Source organism: Alosa alosa, chromosome 19, assembly GCF_017589495.1.
Source record: "Alosa alosa isolate M-15738 ecotype Scorff River chromosome 19, AALO_Geno_1.1, whole genome shotgun sequence".
NCBI lineage: Eukaryota > Metazoa > Chordata > Actinopteri > Clupeiformes > Clupeidae > Alosa > Alosa alosa.
The window spans coordinates 5,177,053-5,187,052 of NC_063207.1; the positions used below are offsets into that span (position 1 = coordinate 5,177,053).

Below are 10,000 nucleotides of genomic sequence, written 5' to 3' on the forward strand. Positions count from 1 at the left end.
AGGGATAAAGAAAGCAGGAAGGATTATGTATTCAAATTAGAACACTACTTCACTTGTGTGTGTGTGTGTGAGAGAGAGAGAGAGAGAGAGAGAGAGAGACAGAGTGTGTGTTTATGTATATGAATATGTGTGTGTGTGTGTTTGTGTGAGAGAGAGAGAGAGAGAGGGAGGGAGGAAGACAGAGAGAGAGAGAGAGAGAGAGAGAGAGAGAAAGAGAAAATATGTGTGGCACAGATTTGAAAAAAGACAGAGGAAACTTTGGGCCACTACTTTCATCCAGATGAGCAGAAGCCACCCGCCCCTCCCACGTCTTCCGTAAGCGCATCGTTAGAGGTGATTGATTCTAATGATCTGAAATTAGACTCCATGCTGAGAATCACTCTGCAAGAGTTCGCTCATTTTCTCCCAAACTTGTTTGTTGCCTTTGGACATGTTTGGGGTGTTCTTAGAGGCCTTGGTGCTAAAACACAAACCCCCCAAAAACACACACACACACACACACACACACACACACACACACACACACACACACACACACTAACACACAGCAGCCCTGTCCAGTCTGTAATTAAAAGAATTCCGAGTCCACCCTGTCCTCTCCACAGCATCTGTGGGCAGCTCGCTGTACACTCCATCAGATGTCCTATAATCCAGCACAGCCTCCTCCTCTTCCTCCTCCTCCTACTGTGCACACCATGCGAGTGGCCATCATTACCTCTATCAGGGGCAAATGAGGCTGTGATATCGCCCCTATCTACCCCCTGCTGGGGCAGACACAGCATGCAGTGGTTCTGCAGACACATTACCGTAATGCCCTGGCTAGCTGGTACGGGTCCAAATGGAGGCTATTGGTCAGAGCATCACTGACTAGAGCAAAGGAAAAGGCCAAGTCTCTCTGCCAGCATCCCATTCAGATAACACACAGGCCAGGAGTGGCGAGTCTCCATTAATAGCTTATTATTACACAGCTCTTCACAATGCTGCAGAATGCTCCATTCACTTGAATGGGCCTTCCAAATGTTCGGCGGTCTGCTAATTCTCAATAACAGACCGTTGCTAAGTATAACAGACCGCTGTCAAGGAAAATGGGTTTTGTGCTTCTAATTTACGTCTTTCATACTGCGCAAGGACTGGAACTTCATTCAAAAGTGAAAGCAGATGGTTGATCAGCTGTGTTCTAAAGAATGTTTGCGTCTCACATTGGTTTTTTTCCATTTTGCATATAAGTTCAAATAATAGGCAAGTGCAGATGCATGTAGGCTATACTCTGCTAGTCACAAACGGGTTTTAGTAAAGCAAGGTTTTGTGGAATCCCTGTTCCTTGCACGGTCTCGCGTGCAAGCAGATTCCTTCGAATGTTCCGCTGACTATCAAAATACAGATGCACTGTTTGAAGTTGCGCTGCTTCCAGATGCCATTCTCATTGGTTAAAGCCCAAAACACATCCATGACTGATTAAGAAATATTAGAGCAACCTTTTGCGCCCAAACACAAGGCCCTAGTCCAGTCTGTAGGTGTGTGCAGTGGGGCTGTTTTAACTCTTAAAGTTGTAGGTTTTTGAACATTCTAGGTTCGGCAACAATTAAAGGTTCTAAAATTCTATGCTGAATTCAATGAACCCAGATATTCTTTAGAACGTTCATTTCCCAACATTCCCGTCACACCGGTGTGACGGTACTCAAACAGGAGGCCCTGGTCCAGTCTGTAGGTTTGTGTGTGTGTGTGTGTGTGTGTGTGTGTGTGTGTGTGTGTGTGTGTATGTGTGTGTGTGTGTGAGGGGGGTGGGGGGTGCTTCGTATGAGCATGTAGATTGTGTAATGGGCAATATGTGCAGTGTCACTAATACTATTAGGGGTTGTTCGTTAACTTTTTTAGTTCATCACTGGTGCTACAGAGATAGTTGATAGTTTTGGAGCACAATCCATAAAATCTCTAGCATCGGTATGCAGTTACAAACATCTCATCTGTAGGCTACACTCTAGAAAACATTTTTAAAAAGGTGTCACTGGTGCCTAAGCTGATAAATCAAATATAACACAGACTGATGCTACAAAATAGGCATGTCACTTGAGTTTGTCATGTGTTTGTATATTTGAGTGTGTGTGTGTGTATGCACATGTGTGTGTCAGTCACAGGCATTTCATTTGGGTGTTGACAAACAGACTTCGGAGATCTACTATGAGGAGCAGCTGTCACAATATTGTCAATGTGCCATGATACACATACACACACACACACACACACACACACCTGGCACAAATCACCCTTAGACAGAAACATAGTTAACACACACACCTCACAACCAAAGACACAAACACAGAGAAACACACAACAAGCACAAATAACACATTCACAGAGCACATAAACATGACACAAACACACACACACACACACACACACACACACACACACACACACACACACACGCACACACACAACCTTGCTGCATCTCTGTTTACCAAAACAGCAGCCTCGACAACCTCCTGTAAAAAAAGGGAGAACAAGTGAGAGTGAGTGTTTTTAAAACACGTATTTACATTTCCAACACAAATGGAAATCTGAAGGTGCAGACAGGCAGAGGCTGAAGCAGGCGTGCTTGATTGAGCCCTTGTCTTATTTGATTACAGGTTTTATACATCAAATAGGCAGGGGTTTGGGGTCGGGAAGGGGAGGGGGGTTTACGCTGCGTGTTTCATTTTCCCCTCGTTCTTTTTCACTTGTTTTTTTCTTCTTTTTAAATGCATGCCATCCTCCCGAGCACAAGCTGCAGAACCCAGAACCCTACACTGCCATTAATTCATTAGAACACTAATTACATCCATTCAGCTGGAGAGGAAACAACCAGGACTACCCACAATGCCTTGCCAGGCTGGGGTTCGTATCGTCGGCTCCCCGTCTGCTCTGACCTCTGACCTTCGCCGCGGTCTGCAGTGTCACTAGCCACTTGAGGACGCCAACAGCGGAAACAATAGTCATGATTACCCTCCCACAGATCTGCAGGGGTGTCATCCGTAATGAGAGCTTGCACGGGGAACATCCATACCTGGACTTACTGGAAGATTATTTATCACAGCTGTGTTTTCAAAAATCTTGCATGTCCGTTTAGTATAGTTTGCTAACTTATGATTTTGAAATATAACTCTCCGTATCTCAAATCGCTCCTTGTAAAGTCATAACCTTTCGTTTTTGTCTAATAGCTGATAAACATGTGTGAAGATAAACATTTACATTTATTCATTTGGAAGACGCTTTTATCCAAAGCGACCTACAGCAATAGAATAACATATAAGATCCAGTGCAGAGGAGACCTTAACTAGGAACTAGCATCTGTTAATCTGTTAATACTAATACTAGAGGACAGAAGATAAACAATGTGTAAAGTATTTGTTCTGAGCAATTAAAACTGTGAGCCACAAAAAAAGACATAAAAACTTTGTGACAGAGAGTCAGTGAGAGTCTCTAATGACAGCGTACTGCAGATAAGGTGCTGTGGGCCCCATGAGTGAGTCTGTCATGACTCACGCGTCTACTTAACAGGAGGTGTTGCCATGCCGATTACACCACCTGGGTGACTTACAGAATATAAACTATCCGCTGGGGTTGAGGTTCGGTCAGCGAATCTCAACTGTCAGGACTGTCTTCAGTCCTTAAAACTATTTTTGGTCTAAAAACTGTTACAGCATGCAAGGATTAAGAGCTCACCCTCCCAAAGGCAAATGTACGCTTTTCCTGAGACTTTTCCTTTGTAGTGCTGACAAGGCGTTACAAACCAACTCCAGGCTCTGAACCAAAAAAAAAATAAAATCTGACCGAGCCTTCAAAAAACTGCAATTTAGCCAATTTTACTGACTTCCTTCTAAAATGATTCCTCTCATTACTAAACCTGTATGTCTGTCATTTACTTGCTTATATCAGCATCCATGGTACAGCTATTCGATTAGTAAGGCATAATATCTGCAGAAATAGAAACCAAACTTTTACTCGCAAAGCTATTTACTTTCCGTCTGATTGTGAAATGACGGCTGGCGGTATGGTTGAAGTGAGCCCTTAAACCTTGTGTCATATCTCAAACAGCTCGAGTGTAGATACCCCTCAGGTCTTCACTGTGCGGCGGGCTGATTGGGTGGAAAGTGTCTGATAAATAAACGTCTGTGTGTAAAGAGAGCGGGTGTTGTGCGGAGCTGGTGACGTGGCTTCTCTGGGGCTGGGAGAAGGCTATGCTGACAGGACTGGGAGAAGGCTATGCTGACGGGGCTGGAAGATTTGTTTACCAAGGATGCACAGCAAGGGCAGAGGGGCAGGTAATCAGGTGGGCACGGTTATCTTATCTGGACTGAAGTGAGGACACACACACACACACACACACACTCTCATATGCATACAGTCAACCAGCAACAACACAAATTTGCATGCATATAGAAATGCTGTATACAAACACACACACGCACAAGCACACACAGTATCTGCATACACACCTATGTTATCCCAACACAACAACAATTTGACACGCAAACATACTGTAGCAGGCACACACTAAAACAAACAAACAAACAAACAAAAAACAAACAAACACACCCCCCTCAAGCGCGAATTTCGTCCAGTCTGGAGCAGCAGTTACCCTCCATTATTGCTCCCGAGCCCTGCGGTGCATTTTAGTTATCCTCTGCAGCGGGTAACACGAGCCTGCTGCCTCTGCTGCCCCCACCCCACCCCTCCCCTCTCCACCCCACCCCTCCCCACCCCTCTCACTCCCTCCACCTCTTCCCCTCTTCCTGTGGAGTGGGTCTTGGAGGCATGGTGCTGGCTTTCGCTTCATCAGTCCCCGTCCTCTCTCTCTCTCTTGTCCCCGTCCCCTCTCTCTCTCTCTCTCGTCCCCCATCCCCTCTCTCTCTCTCTCTCTCTCTCGTCCCCAGTCCTCTCCGCCATCAGCCACTCCGTCTTCAAAGCCGGGTGATTAGCGGCTAACTGATAAGGACATGGCATCTCAGGAGGGGCCCAGACTCACGTCCTCTCCTCGCTGCTTTTGGAGAGAGGGAGGATATGGGAGAGGGGGAAGAGGAGGAGGAGGAGGGGAAGAAATGACTTTCATGTTTCATACGCCTTAATGTGGCGTGATAGGGGAGGCAGCGATACTGGGGCATATTTCATGTGTTTAATATCTCTGTCTGTTTAATATCTCTCCTGCTTAGCCACTTCACAGGCAGCTCAGGGGCTCCTGTTTAAAACAACAGCATGCAAGACTGATTCATAATAAAAGCAACCTTGAATGTAAATATATAAAAAATCAAATCTGGCTTGAGATGTGTGTTGCGTTTTATTACCGGTGACACTTCCTTCCTGTGATCTGTAATATCGTGATCAACAAATGATCAGTGACATCACAGCGGATGTTCCTGCAGTCTCGCTACCCTCTGGGGAAGCTGCAGATGCTCAGGTGTTCCTGCAGTCTTGCTACTCTACTGTATGTCCAGACCCTCCCCTGGTCAGGTGTGTGTGTGGGCTGTGTTGAGTACCTTCCCCTGGTCAGGTGTGTGTGGGTTGTGTTGGGGAGTACTATCCCCTGGTCAGGTGTGTGTGTGGGCTGTGTTGAGGAGTACTATCCCCTGGGCAGGTGTGTGTGGGCTCTGTTGAGTACTATCCCCTGGTCAGGAGTGTGTGGGCTGTGTTGAGTACTATCCTCTGGTCAGGTGTGTGTGTGGGTTAGGTGTGTGTGTGGGCTGTGTTGGGGAGTACTGTCCCCTGGTCAGGTGTGTGTGGGCTGTGTTGAGTACTATCCCCTGGTCAGGTGTGTCTGTGGGTCAGGTGTGTGTGTGGGCTGTGTTGGGGAGTACTGATGAGTACTATAGCACTAAAGCTGGGATTAAGCTTTTCAATGTGGCCCTACGGACAGGTCTAGAAACAGGTGATAGATTAGATAGGTGATAGGTGTTATCATCACTACCTGTCTGAAAGAGGAAGAGAAGGAAGAGGGGGAGAAAGATCAGGAAGAGGGGGAGGAAGATGAGGAGGAGGTGGAGGAGGAGGGCGAGGTGGAGGAGAAGAATGAAGAGGAGGAGGAGAAGGAGGTGTGGAGTGTGGAGAGAACTCTAGGGTATGATGATGCATTGGAGTCGTTACCACGACAGCACTGGGAGTGGCTCAGCGTATTCTCTGTCCCCTGTCCCGGCTCCGTGAGACCGGATCGACTGCACGCTCGATCGTGGAACTGCTCTCGATGGCAGCGAGCGAGATGGTCCGGGAGCACAGGAGTGCGCGGTGAGCGAGCGAGCGAGTGAGTGTGCGAGCGCTGGGTTAAGCCGGCACATCTGTGACTGTGCTCTAATCACTTCAGTGGAGGTATCTAGTGGCGTCCCGCGTGTGATTATGAGATCAGGAGCGCGGGGAGATGCTAATCAGTTAATCCTCTCCCAACTCAACACGGAACAGCCTGATTTCTCAAGCACTCCGGCCCATGCCTATTACACAACTATTATTGGATGGAGAGCACAAGGGGAACAACACATACACATGCACACACACATGCATACAGAGAGAAAAACAGACACACTCAGTCACACACATGCGCAAAAACACACATAAATACAAAAAACAAAAATACACATACACACACACACACACTCACAAACTCAGAAACCAATTAGGGTTTCTCCCAAAAATAAGGCTTCCCTAAGCTACAGTGCTGTCATGCACCTCTGCCAGCTCCGGATGGGTAGGGTGTGTGTGTGCATGGGGAGGGTGGTGGGTAGGATGTGTGTGTGCGTGGGGAGGGTGGTGGATAGGATGTGTGTGTGCATGGGGAGGGTGGTGGGTAGGGTGTGTGTGTGCATGGGGAGGGTGGTGGGTAGGGGGTGTGTGTGCGTGGGGAGGGTGGTGCTTGGGTGGGGGGACTATGTGGAAGCTTTGTGGCACAGTGCAGGGTTCTGCCGGTTTGAGCGGAGAAGAGAATGTGTGTGCATGCAATTTAACAGATTGGATGTGGCTTTAGGGAGCTCCAGAGCATCATTTTCTCCTAACAGGCCATCGCTTCCCGGTGACTCGACCAAAACAGAACACTTTACACTGAGAGCCCATCTGCCACAGTGTATAATGACACAAGAGGGGAGTATAGAACTGTGAAACACACATACACACACACACCACACACACACACACACACACACACACACACACGATACACTTCCTGAGCAAAACAAATACCCACATACATAGACATACACATACACACACACATGCATACACTTACTGAGAAAGAAAAATGCCAACACACACACACACATCATACGCACATGCACACACACACACACACACACATCACACACGACACACACACACACACACACACACATGCATACACTTACCGAGCTAGACAAATGTCAACACACACATACACATACACACACATGCATACACTTACTGAGCAAGACAAATGCCAACACACACACACACACACACACCATACGCACATGCACACACACACACACACACACACACACACACACACACACCACACACACACACACACACACGCACACACACACACACACACACACACACACATGTTAACCACACCGTTGTGCATCAAATGGCCCCACACACACCAACAGCTCACTGGAGAGACGGATGACACGGGAGCTGATGAGCAGCATGAGCAGGAGTCTGGTCACTAGTGGTGACTAGTGGCACGGTGGAACTGGACCTCATCTGAGTGCTTTGGGTCGGCACGGTGGAACTGGACCTCATCTGAGTGCTTGAAAGGCCTTCCTGCTGCGTCAAGGTCACTGCGAGACCACAGCCTAATTACAGCCCCCTGCATCCTCCAAGACTCAGCAAGAGTCAAGACCCAACGCACAGAGCTGGGGCAAGGAGAGAAGGAGCAGAAGGGAGGAGAGGAGAGATGAAGTGAGGGAAGACAGGAGAGGGGAGGAGAAGAGAGGAGAGGGAAGGAGAGATGAAGAGAGGGAAGACAGGAGAAGAGGAGGGGAGGAGAGGAGAGGGAAGGAGGAGAGGGGAGGAGAGGAGAAGAGAGCAGAGGGAAGGAGAGATGAAGAGAGGGAAGACAGGAGGAGAAGAGGAGGGGAGGAGAGGAGAAGAGAGGAGAGGGGAGGAGAGGAAAAGAGAGGGAAGACAGGAGAAGAGAAGAGGAGGGGAGGAGAGGAGGAGGAGAGGAGAGGAGAGGAGAGATGAAGAGAGGGAAGAGAGGGGAAGAGAGGAAAGGAGAGGGGAAGAGAGGAGAGGAGAGGAGAGGAGAGGAGAAGAGGAGGGAGGAGGAGGAGAGGGGAGGCGAAGAGCAGGTGTTGTGGTAGATATTCAGACTCGGGCCAGAAATGAAGTCCAAACATCTTGCCTTCCAACGCAATGTAAAAATACACCATTATAGGTGCTGAGGTCAAAACGATCCCAAAAAAGAAGGCGAAAAGTCCGCAGAGTCTCGTGCAAAATTCCTTTAATGACTACATAGCGAAAGCCTGAGGGATTGCACTCCATCGTGACTCTAACAATTGTCGAACACCAACATGTATACCCCTCCTCTTAGATGCTGACACAACATTTGGCAACTTCGAACCCACAGGTTGCGTTATGAAAGGATCGTTGTTTGGTCTTATCTTCGCACGTCAGCACTATTGCTGCCAAGGGTACAAACTCACCGTAGCACAATTTCAGAGGTTTACACAAAGTTCAAGGGTTTATACAGTGATCACAGGTCACACATCGTTCATGGGTTACATATCGTTCACTCGTTTTCTCTCATACTAGCTGTTTTTGAGTAGAGCCTGCCTGGAGGAGGAGAGAGAAGAGGGGAGAGGGGAGAGGGAGAGGAGAGAGGAGGAGAGAGGGGAGAGGAGGAGAGAGAAGAGGGGAGAGGAGGAGAGAGGGGAGAGGAGGAGAAGAGGGGAGAGGAGGAGAGAGAAGAGGGGAGAGGTGGAGAGGGAGGAGGAGAGGAGGAGAGAGGAGAGGAGGAGAGAGAAGAGGGGAGAGGAGGAGAGAGGAGAGGGGGGAGGAGGAGAGAGGAGAGAGGAGGAGAGAGGAAGAGGGAGGAGGAGGAGAGAGGGAGAGGAGGAGGAGAAGAGGGGAGAGGAGGAGAGAGGAGAGAGGAGGAGAGAGGAAAGGACAGGGCAGAAGGAGGAGGAGAGAGGAGAGGAGGAGAGAGAAGAGGGGAGAGGAGGAGAGGGAGAGGAGGAGAGGAGAAGAGGGGAGAGGAGGAGAGGGAGGAGAGGAGGAGAGAGAAGAGGGGAGAGGAGGAGAGAAGAGGGGAGGAGGAGGAGGGGAGAGAGAGGGGAGGAGGAGAGAGAGGGGAGAGGAGGAGAGAGGGGAGGGGAGGAGAGAGGAGAGAGGAGAGAGGAGAGGAGAGAGAGAAGAGGGAGAGGAGGAGAGAGGGGAGAGGTGGAGAGAGGGGAGAGGAGGAGAGAGAAGAGGGAGAGGAGGAGAGGAGAGGGGAGAGAAGAGGGAGAGGAGGAGAGAGGGGAGAGGTGGAGAGAGGGAGAGGAGGAGAGAGAAGAGGGGAGAGGAGGAGAGAGGGAGAGAGGAGGAGAGAGGGAGGGGAGAGGAGGAGAGAGAAGAGGGAGAGAGAGGGAGAGGAGGAGAGAGGGAGAGGAGGAGAGGAGGAGGAGAGGGAGAGGAGGAGAGAGAGGAGGAGAGAGGGAGAGGAGGAGAGAGAAGAGGGGAGAGGAGGAGAGAAGAGAGAGGAGGAGAGAGGGGAGAAGAGGAGAGAGGGGAGAGGAGGAGAGAGAAGAGGAGAGGAGAGAGGAGAGGAGGAGAGAGGGGAGAGAGAGAAGAGGGGAGGAGGAGGAGAGAGGGAGAGGAGAGAGAGGGAGGAGGAGAGAGAAGAGGGAGAGGAGGAGAGGAGGGAGAGGAGAGAGAGGGAGAAGAGGAGAGAGGGGAGAGGAGGAGAGAGGGGAGAGGAGGAGAGAGGAGAAGAGGAGAGAGGGGAGAGGAGGAGAGGGGAGAGGAGGAGAGAGAAGAGGGGAGGAAAGGAGGATGAGAAGGGCTCATAAAGGATCTG

At 49.4% G+C, this 10,000-nt stretch overlaps 1 protein-coding gene across 1 annotated transcript in view; it reads right to left on the minus strand.

Annotated features, from left to right (window-relative positions):
- The window catches only part of efcab11 (EF-hand calcium binding domain 11), a 75,828-nt gene that overhangs the window by 13,121 nt on the left and 52,707 nt on the right, over positions 1-10,000 (minus strand). The window lies entirely within an intron of this gene.